Source organism: Ranitomeya variabilis, chromosome 4 (genome assembly GCF_051348905.1).
Source record: "Ranitomeya variabilis isolate aRanVar5 chromosome 4, aRanVar5.hap1, whole genome shotgun sequence".
Lineage (NCBI taxonomy): Eukaryota > Metazoa > Chordata > Amphibia > Anura > Dendrobatidae > Ranitomeya > Ranitomeya variabilis.
Genome location: NC_135235.1, coordinates 683,004,837 through 683,022,194, shown reverse-complemented (window position 1 = coordinate 683,022,194; position 17,358 = coordinate 683,004,837). Strand labels below are relative to the sequence as shown.

At 54.7% G+C, this 17,358-nt stretch overlaps 1 protein-coding gene and 1 long non-coding RNA gene across 2 annotated transcripts in view; both read right to left on the bottom strand.

The window, feature by feature from the left end:
- Positions 1-17,358, bottom strand: part of LOC143766395 (uncharacterized) — a 63,402-nt gene that overhangs the window by 23,832 nt on the left and 22,212 nt on the right. The gene's annotated exons all lie outside the window — the stretch shown is intronic.
- On the bottom strand, positions 7,722-13,233 carry LOC143766387 (uncharacterized). The gene is made up of 2 exons (XR_013213562.1): positions 13,150-13,233; positions 7,722-8,947 (listed from the first exon to the last, which is right to left on the bottom strand). It is a non-coding gene; the product is annotated as an uncharacterized LOC143766387 (long non-coding RNA).

The following is a 17,358-nucleotide window of genomic DNA, read 5'->3' as shown; positions in this document are numbered from 1 at the left end:
CGAGAAACACGTCCGTATCTCGCATGTGGAAACCAAGCTGTAGCACCGGCACTCCAGAGCGGAGCATGCAGCCGCATAGGAACACATGGAGCTGCACGCTTTGCTCCAAAGTGCCGGCGCCACAGCTTGGTTTCCACATGCGAGATACGGATGTGTTTCTCGCAAATGGAAACAAGCCCTAACAGTTGTTGTAGAAATGTGTCTGCTGCTAGAACTCTGTGTGGCATTGACCTGGTCTCTAATCTGAGCTGCTGTTAACCTGCGATTTCTGAGGCTGGTGACTCGGATAAACATCCTCAGAAGCAGAGGTGACTCTTGGTATTCCTTCCTGGGGCGGTCCTCATGTGAGCCAGTTTCTTAGTAGCGCTTGGTGGTTTTTGCCACTGCACTTGGGGACACTTTCAGTTTTCCCAATTTTTCGGACTGACTGATCTTCATTTCTTAAAGTAATGATGGCCACTCGTTTTTCTTTACTTAGAATTTGTATTATGGCAGGAAAAAAGCAGCTAACAGTCTATTCAGTAGGACTATCGGCTGTGTATCCACCAGACTTCTGCACAACACAACTGATGGTCCCAAACCCATTTATAAGGCAAGAAAACGGTAATTAGACATACCGGTAATTATATTTCCAGGAATCCATCCTGACAGCACCATGCAGGACGTCCTTCTTATCCGCAGTGGGACAGGAAACCACGAGAGTTCAAAAGGACCCTCCCCCTTCCACCCTTCAGTGATTTTCCAAGTAATACTTCTGGATGGATGCAAAAAGAATTTATTTGAACACAACAAACATGTATACAAATGTTACTTCACATAGGTATGTATTACATGTAATATAGGGAGGGAACTACCAGTGCTGTCAGGATGGATTCCTGGAAATATAATTACCGGTATGTCTAATTACCGTTTTCCAGGTCACCACCTGACAGCACCATGGAGAAGTACCAAAGGAGACTTTTTGGTTCTAGGGCGGGACTACTGCGTGAAGCACCTTCCTGCCAAAGGCTAGCTGAGATGACACAACGTCTAGTTTGTAATGCCTGGAAAAGGTACTAAGACTGGACCAAGAGGCAGCCCTGCAGATCTGATCTGCCGAAGCGCCCCCTTTCTCTGCCCATGAGGTGGCCATTGCCCTAGACGAATGAGCTTTTAAGTTGTCTGGGGGATTCTTACCCTGTGCTTTATAAGCTAGGCTAATAGTGGACTTTATCCATCTAGCGATGGTAGATTTTGAGGCTTTTTTCCCCTTATTTGGGCCTCCAAATAGAATGAATAAATTAGTATCCTGTCTCCATGCCCTAGTCGCCTCTAAATACTTAAGGACAGTTTCCCTAACATCCAAGTTATGATAAAACCTTTCTTTCTGGTTTTTGGGAAACTGACAGAAAGATGGAAGTACTACCTCCTGATTTATGTTTGAGTCTGAGACGACTTTCGGAAGGAAGGCTGGATCCAGCTTTAGAACCAGCCTATCCTCAAAAATCTGCAGATAGGGGTTTTGAACAGAGAGAGCCTGGAGTTCCCCTAGTCTTTTAGCTGACGTAATGGCCACTAGGAACGCCGTTTTGAGGGAAAGATTAGAGATGTTTATATCCTCAGCTAAGTCAAAGGGATCTTTGCATAACTCATTAAGGACCAGGTTAAGATCCCAAGGAGGGATGGTTTTCCTGATCAAGGGTCTCAGTCTTGAGACTGCCCTGGAAAAACGAGCAATCCAGGGATGGGAGGCTAGAGAGGAGTCATAAAATACACTGAGGGCTGCCACCTGGACCCTCAGAGTACTTGGTTTTAGACCCTTTCTAAACCCTTCCTGCAAGAAATCAAGGATCTTGGGAATGTTAGGGCAATCAAGATCAACTATCGTATCTCCACAAAAACTGCAGAACCTCTTCCAAATTTTTAAATAAATTGCAGAGGTCACAGGTTTTCTACTTGCTTGGAGAACGGAGATGACTTCTTCCGATAGACCTCTTGCTTTCAAGATCTGGCGCTCAGGATCCAAGCCGCTAACTGGAGGCTGTCTGGGTTCTGATGAAGAACCGGGCCCTGGAGAAGTAGATCTTTTCTTTTTGGAAGGAATAGAGGTTCTTCCACTGCTAGTTTTTTCAACAAGGGGAACCAGCTCCTCTTGGGCCAAAACGGAACCACCAGGATGACCCGAGCTCTGTCCTCGTATATCTTCCTCAGGATTCTTGGGATAAGTGCAAGAGGGGGAAAGGCGTAAAGGAGACCCCTGCTCCAAGACTGGGAGAGTGCATCCACTCCTGTCGGATCTTCCCGAGGGTTTAGAGAGTAGAAGGTTCTGACCTTTGCGTTCTCTCTGGTGGCGAATAGATCCACTTCTGGAGTTCCCCATCGCTGGCATAGATCGATGAAAACTTCGTTGTTCAGTTCCCATTCTATGGCTGACAGCCTTTTTCTGCTCAGAAAATCCGCCACCTGGTTCCTTGATCCTTCCAGGTGAACTGCTGAAATCGAGAGGACTCTTCCCTCCGCCCACCTGAATATTCGATCTGCAAGATGCTGTAATCTTAAATGCCTCGGACCTCCCTGATGACGTAGGAAGGCTACCGTCGTCGTATTGTCCGAGAAGACTTTCAGGTGCTTGTTCTCTAGCAGATGTTGGGCTGAATAGAGGACCTTCCAGACCGCGTGGAGTTCTCTGTGGTTCGAGGAATTCATCCTTTCCTCTGGGCTCCATTGTCCTTGATAAAATCTTCCTAGGACATGACCACCCCATCCCTGTTGACTTGCGTCTGTGGTCACAGTGATAGCTGGAGAGAGGATCCATGGTACCCCGATCTGTAGGTTCTCTGGGACCGTCCACCATCGGAGAGATCTTCTGACCTGATGGGAAAGACGGAACTCCCTGTCCAGAGACGTCTGTCTTCTGTCCCAGGAAGTGAGGACTGCTCTCTGTAGGTGACGAGAATGAAATTGGCTCCAGTTGACGCAAGGAATGCAGGCCGTCATCATTCCTAGGATCTTCATTGCGTCTCTGATGGACACTCGGCTTCTTGAAAAATGGTGAATTTTTCTTATAATGTCGACCCGCTTCTTGTCTGGAAGAAAAGACACTCTGGCGTTTGAGTCTAGGATAACACCTAGAAATTTTATTCTCGATCTGGGGGTTAGGTGGGATTTTGACCAGTTTACCACCCAGCCTAAATTCTGCAGAGTGGAGATCACGAATTGACAGTCGATCCTGAGCTGCCCCACCGAATCTGCTGTCAGAAGGAAATCGTCTAGATAGGGTACTATCGTGACATTCTGATTTCTCAGATAAGCCACTATCTCCACAACGATTTTTGTAAAGACCCTGGGCGCTGTTGCTAACCCAAAGGGAAGGCAGCAAAACTGGTAATGGTAGATCTTTCCGTCTTTTTCTACCGCAAATCTGAGATATCTTTGGTGATCTCTGTAAATTGGAACATGGTAATATGCACTTTTTAGGTCTAAAGTGCACATTACCATGTCTTTGCCTAAAAGGGGAATTGTGGAACGAATGGATTCCATTTTGAACCTCTTGTACACCAGAAATTTGTTCAGGGGTTTGAGGTTTATTATGGTTCTGGATTCTCCGGAGGGCTTTTTTATAGAGAAGAGGCCTGAATAATGACCCCTTCCTATTTCCCCCTGAGGAACTGGGGATATTGCTGCCATCTGCAGAAGATCCTGAATGTCCGACCACATAGGGGAGACGGAAGAGAGATGTATGTTGGACACGAAGTATTTTTCTGGGGGAAGAGAGCTGAACTCTATTTTGTACCCCTGAGAAATGATCTGGCGGACCCAAGGACTTTTGGTAATTTTTTCCCATGGTACCTGAAAGCCCAATAGTCGCCCTCCTATTCTGATGGCGTCATTTCTTTCGAAATTCTGTTTTGGAAGTTGAGGGACCTGAATCCCTGTACCTGTTCCTGTCTCTGTCTCCCCCTTTTTGGTAGCTCCACCTCCCCTGCTTGCCTTTACCCCTGTAGTCTGACCTCTGACCGTAATAGGGTCTGCGAAAGGGCTGGTATTTTCTCTTTTTTTCCTCTGGAAACCCCTTCTTTTCGTCAGAGGCTTTTTCCAGGATGTCGTCAAGGATAGGTCCGAAGACCCTTCCTCCTAAGAACGGGATGGCGCACAGCTTGTTCTTAGAATGAACGTCACCTGACCAATTTTTCAACCAAATAGCACGTCTGGCTGCATTCGACAAAGACTGACCCCTGGCCGTAAACCTAACCGATTCTGCTGTAGCATCTGCTAAAAAACCGGTTGCCAGCTTCAACAGAGGAATTGCATTAATAATGGTTTCTCTAGGGGTTTTGGACGATAACTGATCCTTCAAGTCGTCTACCCATAAATGCATCGCCCGTGCTACAGACGTGGCCGCTATGTTCGTGCGGATTACTGCTGCCGAACTCTCCCAGGACCTCTTTAAGAGTCCATCCGCTTTTCGATCCATCGGCTCCTTTAAATTAGAGGAGTCCTCGAATGGAATGGCGGTTCTCTTGGAAACCTTTGCCAGAGGAATGTCAATCTTTGGGATGTCCTCCCAGTCCTTGACATCTTCGTGATTGAAGGGGAGGCGGAGTCTAAAGTCCTTAGGAATTGACAATTTCTTTTCTGCCTCCTCCCATTCCTCTATAATCATAGAGCGAATGTGAGCATTGACAGGAAAGACCTTTGAGGTGTGAGAGCGCAGCCCCCCAAACATCTCGTCCTGCACTGAAGGGGTAGACGTGGGTTCTTCAATCTGCATAGTCTGTCTAACAGCACCCAACAGTTCCTCAATATCATTAGATGAGAAAAGATATCTTTTCCCCTTCTCTGGGGGATCTCTGCTCAATTCCTCCTCCTCTAGGTCGGATTCGAAAGAGCTGTCCACGGACGACAGATCAGATTCTCTCTGCCTTTTTCTGGATTTCTGGGAATCCTGGGGGTCAGGCTGCATGGGCTGGGGAAGCGATAGGCCGGATATTGAAGCCTGCACTTCTTCTCTGATTATGGTCCTCATGTTCGTCATCAGAGCGGCCTGCTCTTCCCCCAAGATACGACTGGTGCATGACTCGCATAAGGACTTCTGCCAGGAGTCTTTCAGTTTTATGGCACAGAGGGGACATTTCTTGCCTCTCCCAGATCTCTTAACCGTTGAGGCCTATAATATATAATATATATAAAGGGGTAATTCCTTATAAGGTCTCCTTTATGAGAGGGCAGGGCCTGGGACTTACATGCGCCTGGGGCTCCTGCAGCGTATCAAGCTTTGGATTATCCTCCATTTTCGCTCGACAAGCCACCCCAGCCCACACATACCTTTTATACCGCTGCCGCCATGTTCCGGACCTCCCACTCTTCAGGGTAGAAGGAGATGAAAGACGCCGAACTCATGCTGCCGGCCGCGACCCGGAAGTGACGAGCGCAGCAGCCGTGAACCGGAAGTGACTCGTGCAGGAGCGCGATCTCCGAAGCGCCGCGCTCCCCTACCGTCACGTCGATTCCCGCTCTCCAGGATGACCTGCCATACCCCCGAAGCGCTTGGTCAGGACACCGCCCCGCAGAGGCGCCATCCTGCAGGTACATCGTGGTTCTTGCGTCCAGGGTCGAGAGCCCCCAGGGGGGAAGCGACCCATAAACCAGGAGCAGCGCTTACACTGGTTAAAGCTGAGTGACCCTATATTACGGGTATCAGCTTGGCAGATTCTTCCAGCGGGAAGGAAGAGGCCGAGCCCCCCCGATCCACGCTGTCTGCACGGAACTGACGGGACTCTCGTCGTTCCCATCCACAGTGGGACAGGAAAAACACTGAAGGGTGGAAGGGGGAGGGTCCTTTTGAACTCTCGTGGTTTCCTGTCCCACTGCGGATAAGAAGGACGTCCTCCATGGTGCTGTCAGGTGGTGACCTGGAAATCCCACTTATTAACCTGACAGGGCACACCTGTGAAGTGAAAATCATTCCCAGTGACTACCTCTTGCAGCTCATCAAGAGAATGCCAAGAGTGTGAAAAGCAGTCATCAAAGAAAAAGGTGGCTACTTTGAAGAACCTAGAATATAAGACATAACAAAAAAGTGTGAAACTGAAATTAAGTATATAATTCCACATGTGTTAATTCATAGTTTTGATGCCTTCAGTGTGAATATACAATTTTCAGTCATGAAATACAGAAAAATCTTTAAATGAGGTGTGTCCAAACTTTTGGTCTGTAGTGTATCTCTTTAGATTTTATATACACCTATACTGTGTGTGTATATGTCTATTCTATTGTAACCTGTCAGTGTGATTTTACTGTACACTGCACCTGAATTGTCGGCCTTTCAAAGGACACCGTTGCGTATTTCTCGCAAGTCACACTGATGGCCCGTGTGGTGTGAGTTTTTCTTGCACAAATAGACTTTCATTGGCGAGTCTCGGCTGATATACGGTGCAAATCACAGCATACTGCAATTTCACTCGCACATATACGGCCGTGAAAAAAAAAGTGATGGGAGATTAACATTGGTCTGAGCGCTGTGCGATTTTTTTCTCGCATAGCACTCGTCCGTATTCCTCTCTAGTGTGACTCCGGCCTTAAAGGGAAAATCATAAAAAATTTATATTTTTTAAAATTTGTAAAATTTCTGATTTTTTACAAAATAAATCAAAACATATCAACTCAAGTATACCATTATCATAAAGTCTAATATAACACGAAAAAAAAAAATTAAACTCAAAATCAATGGGATGTTGAAGCATTCCAGAGTTATTACTATATAAAGTGACACTGGTCAGATTTTAAAAAATTGGCCACGCCACAAAGGGGCTAAGAGCTTGTACATGTGAACACTGTTTCAAAAGTGGCTTACCTGTCTCAGGCAGGTTTCACACCAGCGTTCGTCAGCCTTCTTCCTCCATTAAGCCCCGCCCACTGCTGCGCCTCTTCCTTCAGCTCCGCCTAAGTCTGCATGCGTCCCCTATCTAACATTGGGTACACAGGCATGCCTCATTTTGAAGATGCGCTGAACTGCGTCGAACGCAACATGTTGCATTTTATTGCAGTCGGCGCAGCGTTGAAACAAAGCATGCGGAGGCATCCGCTTGGCCTGCGTACCCAATATTAAAGATAGGGTATGCAGGACGCATGCAGACGTAGGCGGAACTGAATGAAGAGTTGTGGCAGTGAGCAGGGCTAAGGCTACTTTCACACTAGTCAGTCGGTACGGGCAGTCGCAAACCGTCGGCCCGACGGACAGTGTGTTTTATGTAGAACAACGTGGGCAGCGGAGGCAGTTTTACAACGCATCCGGGGCCTATTGTGAGTTCCGGGGAGGAGGGGGCGGAGTTTCGGCCACGCATGCGCGGTCGAAAATGGCGGACTCGACGCACAAAAAAGTTACATGGAACTTTTTTTGTGCCGACGGTCCGCCAAAACACGACGCATCTGTCGCATGATGGATGCGACGTGTGGCAATCCGTCCCAATGTGTTGCTAATGAAAGTCTATGGAGAAAAAACGCATCATGCAGGCAACTTTGCAGGATGCGTTTTTTCTCCAAAACGATGCATTGAGACGTACAGCAAGCGACGTTAGTGTGAAAGTAGCCATAACGGAGGAAGAAGGCTGCAATCCGCAGCCCTGCCGAACGCTGGTGTGAAACCAGCCTACGGCTGTTATTATAGCACCTACCATGTGTTACACAGATACATCATGGGCTTGTCCTGCCCTGCGCATGAAATGAAAGGCGAAAATACAATGTGGAGACTTCATCAGAGCAATGTTTTATTTACATTCAGAACTGGTTTAAGAGGAACAAATGACCATTTCCCACAGAAATCTCAGACTTTTACTTATAGAAATACTGGATAAATATCATTTTACCATTAGATATAGAAACATTTCCAATTTTATAAAACTGCATTTTTTTGCATTGAATAACTTTATGCCTTTGCTTGTTTCATTTTATGCATTTCTAAAGTATTGTAAAACTGTAGTATGCTGTTGGTGCATGCGGGTTGGACTGTCGGTTTGGTATGTGGCTCTGTTCCCCCCAGGCCTGCCTCCGATGTCTGAGGTTTCGGTGTCCCAGACCAGAGATCGTAATACCGGCCTTGAATTGTGAAGGACACGGCAGCCGACCCTGAGAAACATCCAAGGTGGGAACGCCCCATCATGTCGAAGAGAGTCTGCTAGATCCAGGCCTAGCAGACCAGTGCTGGTGGGTTCATGGATGCCAGGAGGGGGTTGGCCTAAAGGAAGGTCTCATCTTTTCCTGGCGGGTCGGAGAGTTGTCCCGTCGGTTTTTTGGACAGAACATTTCCAAAACAACCAAAATTGAACAGCAGATGTCTTGGGAGGCAGACTTTAGTCCTCTGTTGCAGAAGCGAAGTACTCTTAAACTGATAGGTGCAGAGTAGGACACACTAGAAAGTTGGTGTGCATGATTATTCAGGGCACTGGCGGTGTGGACCGGCCACCAGAGAAGGCCTAGACCGAAGCCTGGATATTTTAAGAGCAGGGTCACAGGAGCCTCTGGAAAACATGGAGGCTGCATGAATAGGAAGGTTTCCCCAGAAGATGTCCATATTGCTCAGGGGCAAACTAGGACATACTTGTCCTGTCCTTTCCATTTTTTTTTTTTTTTTTTTTTTTTTAAAGTAGCCCCCTCACTGCCTGGTAGGATATACCTGTCCTGAAGGTCACACATCATTCTTCACAGACCGATGATGAAGATGGGCATGGAATAACCTGGACGCAGACCTTTCGGCGGCTGGCACATAACGGATTAGTCTTCCCTCCCTACTCTATCTGGCTCTGGGGGGGGCAGAGGGTAGGGGGATTCGTGGCATGGACCGTCCTCTGGGGAACCACAAACACTTTTGATGTGTTAGGGCCTTGCCTCGTAGACCACAGATGATATGGTAGTGACAATTCTAGGTGGGAGATTAGAGTGACAATTCCACTGTCGCCCTCAAAAGCCGTATCTGAAAAAAAAAAAAAAAAAAAAAAAAAAAGAAAAAGGAAAATCGTTAATAACCCCCCCCCCAAAAAAACCTAAGTCAGAACTGAGCTGGGTGGTCCAGACCCATGTCTGCCTCCTACTGACATTAAGCTACAAAGGATTAGCTTCGTGCCAGTTGGTGGTGTGGCCTACTCTACAGGGAAATACCTTTTTTTTTTGCATAGCATAAGCAGCATACACTCATATTTTTTTTGTGTACCCCAATGAAGCATTAGCCCCCCCCCCCCACATCAACCAGATGGCCACACAGCATAACCTTGCTCCCCCAGTCAGGAACATCCACCTCACATTAACCAGCGGACCCCACAGGATAAATCCAAAGCCCACCAGACATTCCCTCCCCTCAAGCGTAAATCCAAACATGGCGCCCCCTGCCCCAACCATAAATCCCATCAGACACCCCCTCCAATCGAACGCCACCCCAGCTTAAACTCTCATCGGACGTCCAACCCCCACAAACCCCCATCGGACGTCCAACCCCCATCGGACGTCCAACCCCCACAAACCACCATCGGACGTCCAACCCCCACCGGACGCGGAACCCCCCACCCAGCAAACCCCCAGATGCAGACCCCCCACCCCGCACAAACCCCCATCACACGTGGACCCCCCCTCCCGAGCACAAACCCCCATCGGACGTCCAACCCCCACAAACCCCCATCGGACATCCAACACCCATCGGACGTGGACCCCCCCACCCAGCACACACCCCCTTCGATGTCCACCCCCCACCCAGCCTAAACCCTCTTCAGCCCCCCCCCCAAACCCAACCCATAAGCAGGTCGCCCCCAATAAAAGGGATCCCCCAGTAAGCAGCAGGTCACCCCCCAATAAAAGGGTTCCATCTGTAAGCAGCAGGTCATCCCCAAATCCCACCACGGGATCCCCCCAATAGCCAGCAGCAGGTCGCCTCCCCACATTCCACGACAAGCAGGTCGCCTCCCCACATTCAACGACAAGCAGGTCGCCTCCCCACATTCAACGACAAGCAGGTCGCCTCCCCACATTCAACGACAAGCAGGTCGCCTCCCCACATTCAACGACAAGCAGGTCGCCTCCCCACATTCAACGACAAGCAGGTCGCCTCCCCACATTCAACGACAAGCAGGTCGCCTCCCCACATTCAACGACAAGCAGGTCGCCTCCCCACATTCAACGACAAGCAGGTCGCCTCCCCACATTCAACGACAAGCAGGTCGCCTCCCCACATTCAACGACAAGCAGGTCGCCTCCCCACATTCAACGACAAGCAGGTCGCCCTCAAATCTCACCACAGGGGTCCCCCAAATAGCCTGCAGCAGGTCACCCCTCACATGCAGGTCGCCTCCCCACATCCCACCACAAGCAGGTCACCCCCGCATCCCACCACAGGGGTCCCCCAATAGCTTGCAGCAGGTCTCCCCCCACATCCACCACAAGGGTCCCCCCCAATAGACAGCAGGTCACGCCCTCCCAAAACCCGACCACAAGCATGTCGCCCTCATACCCCATCACCAGGGTCTCCCCAATAGCCAGCAGCAGGTCGCCCCCACTAAAAGGGGTCCACCCCGTAAGCAGCACGTCACCTCCAAACCCCACCACAGGGGTCCCCAACAATAGCCAGCAGGTCACCCCCAAACCCCACCACAGGGGCCCATCAATAGCCATCAGCAGGTCACCCCTCCACAAGCAGGTCGCCCCCCCAAACCCAACCATAAGCAGGTCACCCTCACTAAAAGGGGTCCCCCGCATGCAGGTCGCCCCCAAATCACACCACAGGGGTCACCCCAATAGCCAGCAGCAGGTCTCCCACCCCAAACAAGTCTCCCCATAAGCAGGTCACCCCTAAATCCCACCACAGGGGTCCCCCCAATTGCCAGCAGCAGGTCCCCCCCCACAAGCAGGTCACCCCCCCACTAAAATGGGTCACCCCCAATTGCATGCAGCAGGTCGCCCCCCCCACAAGCAGGTCAGGGGTCCCCCAATAGCCTGCAGCCCCCCTCACAAAAGCAGGTTGCCTACCACACAAGTCCACCACAACAGCCAGCAGCAGTCCCCCCCACAAAATCCCACAATAGCAAGCAGCAGCAGGTCCCCCCAAAAGCCCACCACAGGGGTCCCCCACAATAGCCAGCAGCAGCGGAGCCTCCCAAAATCCCACCGCAGGAGTCCCCCACAATAGCCAGCAGCAGCAGAGCCCCCCCAAATCCCACCGCAGGGGTCCCCCACAATAGCCAGCAGCAGCGGAGCCCCCCAAAATCCCACAGCAGGGATCCCCCACAATAGCCAGCAGCAGCGGAGCCCACCAAAATCCCACCACAGGGGTCCCCCACAATAGCCATCAGCAGCGGAGCCCACCAAAACCCCACCACAGGGGTCCCCCACAATAGCCAGCAGCAGCGGAGCCCACCAAAACCTCACCACAGGGGTCCCCCACAATAGCCAGCAGCAGCGGAGCCCACCAAAACCCCACCACAGGGGTCCCCCACAATAGCCAGCAGCAGCGGAGCCCACCAAAACCACACCACAGGGGTCCCCCACAATAGCCAGCAGCGGAACCCCCCAAAACCACACCACAGGGGTCCCCCACAATAGCCAGCAGCAGCGGAGCCCACCAAAATCCCACCGCAGGGGTCCCCCACAATAGCCAGCAGCAGTGGAGCCCACCAAAATCCCACCGCAGGGGTCCCCCACAATAGCCAGCAGCAGCGGAGCCCACCAAAACTGCAGCGGTCCCCCACAATAGCCAGCAGCAGCGGAGCCCCCCAAAACCACACAGCAGCGGTCCCCCACAATAGCCAGCAGCAGCGGAGCCCCCCAAAATCCCACCGCAGGGGTCCCCCACAATAGCCAGCAGCAGCGGAGCCCACCAAAATCCCACCACAGGGGTCCCCCACAATAGCCAGCATCAGCGGAGCCCCCCAAAACCACACCGGTCCCCCACAATAGCCAGCAGCAGCGGAGCCCCCCAAAATGCCACCGCAGGGGTTCCCCACAATAGCCAGCAGCAGCGGAGCCCCCCCAAAATCCCACAGCAGGGATCCCCCACAATAGCCAGCAGCAGCGGAGCCCACCAAAACCCCACCACAGGGGTCCCCCCACAATAGCCAGCAGCAGCGGAGCCCCCCCAAAACCACACCGCAGCAGTCCCCCACAATAGCCAACAGCAGCAGAGCCCACCAAAATCCCACCGCAGGGGTCCCCCACAATAGCCAGCAGCAGCGGAGCCCCCCAAAATCCCACAGCAGGGATCCCCCACAATAGCCAGCAGCAGCAGAGCCCACCAAAATCCCACCACAGGGGTCCCCCACAATAGCCAGCAGCAGCGGAGCCCCCCAAAACCACACCGCAGCGGTCCCCCACAATAGCCAGCAGCAGCAGAGGCCACCAAAATCCCACCGCAGGGGTCCCCCACAATAGCCAGCAGCAGCGGAGCCCACCAAAATCCCACCACAGGGGTCCCCCACAATAGCCTGCATCAGCGGAGCCCACCAAAACTGCAGCGGTCCCCCACAATAGCCAGCAGCAGCGGAGCCCCCCAAAACCACACCGCAGCGGTCCCCCACAATAGCCAGCAGCGGAGCCCCCCAAAATCCCACTGCAGGGGTCCCCCACAATAGCCAGCAGCAGCGGAGCCCACCAAAATCCCACCACAGGGGTCCCCCACAATAGCCAGCAGCAGCGGAGCCCACCAAAACTGCAGCGGTCCCCCACAATAGCCAGCAGCAGCGGAGCCCCCCAAAACCACACCGCAGCGGTCCCCCACAATAGCCAGCAGCAGCGGAGCCCCCCAAAATCCCACCGCAGGGATCCCCCACAATAGCCAGCAGCAGAGCCCCCCAAAATCCCACCACAGGGGTCCCCCACAATAGCCAGCAGCAGCAGAGCCCCCTAAAATCCCACCACAGGGGTCCCCCACAATAGCCAGCAGCAGCGGAGCCCCCCAAAATCCTACTGCAGGGATCCCCCACAATAGCTAGCAGCAGCGGAGGCCCCCCAAAATCCTACCACAGCGGAGCCCCCCAAAACCACACCACAGGGGTCCCCCACAATAGCCAGCAACACCCCCCAAAACCCCACCACGGGTCACTCCCCACACAGACAAGTAGGTCGACCACCACAGGGCCTCCCCCCAATAGCGAATAGCGATCGGCAAGTAGCATTTTTCACCCTGAAACCACTGACCTCCATGGCGTCCACAAGCTGTCATGCTGCTTTCCTTTGCCGCCTTGGAGAACACGCCCCCCTCCTGATAGGACACGCCCCCGGAAATGACGTCACACCTGGAAGGAGCCCATACACTCTAGCATCTACCAAGGCGGCAAAGGAAAGCAGCATGAAAGCTTGTGGACGCCATGGATGGAGGTTAGTGGGGCGACCTGTGTGTGGGATTTTGGGGGGCTCCGCTGCTGCTGGCTATTGTGGGGAGGCCCCTGTGTGGGATTTTGGGGGGCTCCACTGCTGGCTATTGTGGGGGGACCCCTGTGTGGGATTTTGGGGGGCTCCGCTGCTGCTGGCTATTGTGGGGGGATCCCTGTGTGGGATTTTGGGGGGCTCCGCTGCTGCTGGCTATTGTGGGGGGACCCCTGTGTGTGGGATTTTGGGGGGCTCCGCTGCTGCTGGCTATTGTGGGGGGACCCCTGTGTGTGGGATTTTGGGGGGCTCCGCTGCTGCTGGCTATTGTGGGGGGATCCCTGTGTGGGATTTTGGGGGGCTCCGCTGCTGCTGGCTATTGTGGGGGGACCCCTGTGTGTGGGATTTTGGGGGGCTCCGCTGCTGCTGGCTATTGTGGGGGGACCCCTGTGTGTGGGATTTTGGGGGGCTCCGCTGCTGCTGGCTATTGTGGGGGGACCCCTGTGTGGGATTTTGGGGGGCTCCGCTGCTGCTGGCTATTGTGGGGGGACCCCTGTGGTGGGATTTTGGGGGGCCCGCTGCTGCTGGCTTTTGTGGGAGACCCCTGTGGTGGGATTTTGGGGGGGGGACCCCTGTGTGTGGGATTTTGGGGGGCTCCGCTGCTGCTGGCTATTGTGGGGGGACCCCTGTGTGTGGGATTTTGGGGGGCTCCGCTGCTGCTGGCTATTGTGGGGGACCCCTGTGGTGGGATTTTGGGGGGCCTGCTGCTGGCTATTGTGGGGGGACCCCTGTGTGTGGGATTTTGGGGGGCTCCGCTGCTGCTGGCTATTGTGGGGGGCCCCTGTGTGTGGGATTTTGGGGGGCTCCGCTGCTGGCTATTGTGGGGGGACCCCTGTGTGGGATTTTGGGGGGCTCCGCTGCTGCTGGCTATTGTGGGGGGACCCCTGTGTGTGGGATTTTGGGGGGCTCCGCTGCTGCTGGCTATTGTGGGGGGACCCCTGTGTGTGGGATTTTGGGGGGCTCCGCTGCTGCTGGCTATTGTGGGGGGACCCCTGTGTGTGGGATTTTGGGGGGCTCCGCTGCTGCTGGCTATTGTGGGGGGACCCCTGTGTGTGGGATTTTGGGGGGCTCCGCTGCTGCTGGCTATTGTGGGGGGACCCCTGTGTGTGGGATTTTGGGGGGCTCCGCTGCTGCTGGCTATTGTGGGGGGACCCCTGTGTGTGGGATTTTGGGGGGCTCCGCTGCTGCTGGCTATTGTGGGGGGACCCCTGTGTGGGATTTTGGGGGGCTCCGCTGCTGCTGGCTATTGTGGGGGGACCCCTGTGTGTGGGATTTTGGGGGGCTCCGCTGCTGCTGGCTATTGTGGGGGGACCTGTGTGTGGGATTTTGGGGGGCTCCGCTGCTGCTGGCTATTGTGGGGGGACCCCTGTGTGGGATTTTGGGGGGCTCCGCTGCTGCTGGCTATTGTGGGGGGACCCCTGTGTGTGGGATTTTGGGGGGCTCCGCTGCTGCTGGCTATTGTGGGGGACCCCTGTGGTGGGATTTTGGGGGGCCTGCTGCTGGCTATTGTGGGGGGACCCCTGTGTGGGATTTTGGGGGGCTCCGCTGCTGCTGGCTATTGTGGGGGGACCTCTGTGTGGGATTTTGGGGGGCTCCGCTGCTGCTGGCTATTGTGGGGGGACCCCTGTGGTGGGATTTTGGGGGGCCCGCTGCTGCTGGCTTTTGTGGGAGACCCCTGTGGTGGGATTTTGGGGGGGGGACCCCTGTGTGTGGGATTTTGGGGGGCTCCGCTGCTGCTGGCTATTGTGGGGGGACCCCTGTGTGTGGGATTTTGGGGGGCTCCGCTGCTGCTGGCTATTGTGGGGGGGCCCCTGTGTGGGATTTTGGGGGGCTCCGCTGCTGCTGGCTATTGTGGGGGACCCCTGTGGTGGGATTTTGGGGGGCCTGCTGCTGGCTATTGTGGGGGGACCCCTGTGTGTGGGATTTTGGGGGGCTCCGCTGCTGCTGGCTATTGTGGGGGGACCCGTGTGTGGGATTTTGGGGGGCTCCGCTGCTGCTGGCTTTTGTGGGGGGACCCTGTGGTGGGATTTTGGGGGGCCCGCTTTTGCTGGCTTTTGTGGGAGACCCCTGTGGTGGGATTTTGGGGGGGGACCCCTGTGTGTGGGATTTTGGGGGGCTCTGCTGCTGCTGGCTATTGTGGGGGGACCCCTGTGTGTGGGATTTTGGGGGGCTCCGCTGCTGCTGGCTATTGTGGGGGGGGGCCCTGTGTGTGGGATTTTGGGGGGCTCCGCTGCTGCTGGCTATTGTGGGGGGACCCCTGTGTGTGGGATTTTGGGGGGCTCCGCTGCTGCTGGCTATTGTGGGGGACCCCTGTGGTGGGATTTTGGGGTGCCCGCTGCTGCTGGCTTTTGTGGGAGACCCCTGTGGTGGGATTTTGTGGGAGACCCATATGGTGAGATTTTGGGGGGACCTGCTGCTGCTGGATTCTGTGGGGGGGGGGGGGGACTGCTGCTGGCTGTTGTGGTGGACCCCTGTGGTAGGCGACCTGCTTATGTGAGGGGGGCGACCTGCTGCAGGCTATTGGGGGACCCCTGACCTGCTTGTGGGGGGGCAACCTGCTGCATGCTATTGGGGGTGATCCATTTTAGTGGGGGGCAACCTGCTTGTGGGCGGGTGATTTGCTGCTGGCAATTGGGGGGACCCATGTGGTGGGATTTGGGGGTGACCTGCTTATGGGGGTGACCTGTTTGGGGTGGGAGACCTGCTGCTGGCTATTGGGGTGACCCCTATGGTAGGACCCCTGTGGTGTGATTTGGGGGCGACCTGCTTGCGGGGGACCCCTTTTAGTGAGGGTGATCTGCTTATGGTTGGGTTTGGGGAGGCAACCTGCTTGTGGCGGGACCTCTTTTAGTGGGGGCGACCTGCTTGTGGAGGGGTGACCTGCTGATGGCTATTGATGGGCTCCTGTGATGGGGTTTGGGGGTGACTTGCTGGCTATTGGGGGGGGGGGGCACCCTTGTGGTAGGGTTTGGAGGTGACGTGCTGCTTACGGGGTGGACCCCTTTTAGTGGGGGCGACCTGCTGCTGGCTATTGGGGGGACCCCTGTGGTGGGGTTTGAGGGAGACATGCTTGTGGTCGGGTTTTGGGAGGGCGTGACCTGCTGTCTATTGGGGGGGACCCTTGTGGTGGGATGTGGGGGGCGACCTGCTTGTGGGGGGGGAGACCTGCTGCAAGCTATTGGGGGACCCCTGTGGTGGGATGTGGGGAGGCGACCTGCATGTGAGGGGTGACCTGCTGCAGGCTATTGGGGGGGACCCCTGTGGTGAGATTTGAGGGCGACCTGCTTGTGGGGGGCCTGCTTGTGGGGGGGGGGAGACCTGCTGCAAGCTATTGGGGGACCCCTGTGGTGGGATGTGGGGAGGCGACCTGCATGTGAGGGGTGACCTGCTGCAGGCTATTGGGGGGGACCCCTGTGGTGAGATTTGAGGGCGACCTGCTTGTGGGGGGGAGACCTGCTGCAAGCTATTGGGGGACCCCTGTGGTGGGATGTGGGGAGGCGACCTGCATGTGAGGGGTGACCTGCTGCAGGCTATTGGGGGGGACCCCTGTGGTGAGATTTGAGGGCGACCTGCTTGTGGGGGGGGAGACCTGCTGCAAGCTATTGGGGGACCCCTGTGGTGGGATGTGGGGAGGCGACCTGCATGTGAGGGGTGACCTGCTGCAGGCTATTGGGGGGGACCCCTGTGGTGAGATTTGAGGGCGACCTGCTTGTGGGGGGGGAGACCTGCTGCAAGCTATTGGGGGACCCCTGTGGTGGGATGTGGGGAGGCGACCTGCATGTGAGGGGTGACCTGCTGCAGGCTATTGGGGGGGACCCCTGTGGTGAGATTTGAGGGCGACCTGCTTGTGGGGGGGAGACCTGCTGCAAGCTATTGGGGGACCCCTGTGGTGGGATGTGGGGAGGCGACCTGCATGTGAGGGGTGACCTGCTGCAGGCTATTGGGGGGGACCCCTGTGGTGAGATTTGAGGGCGTCCTGCT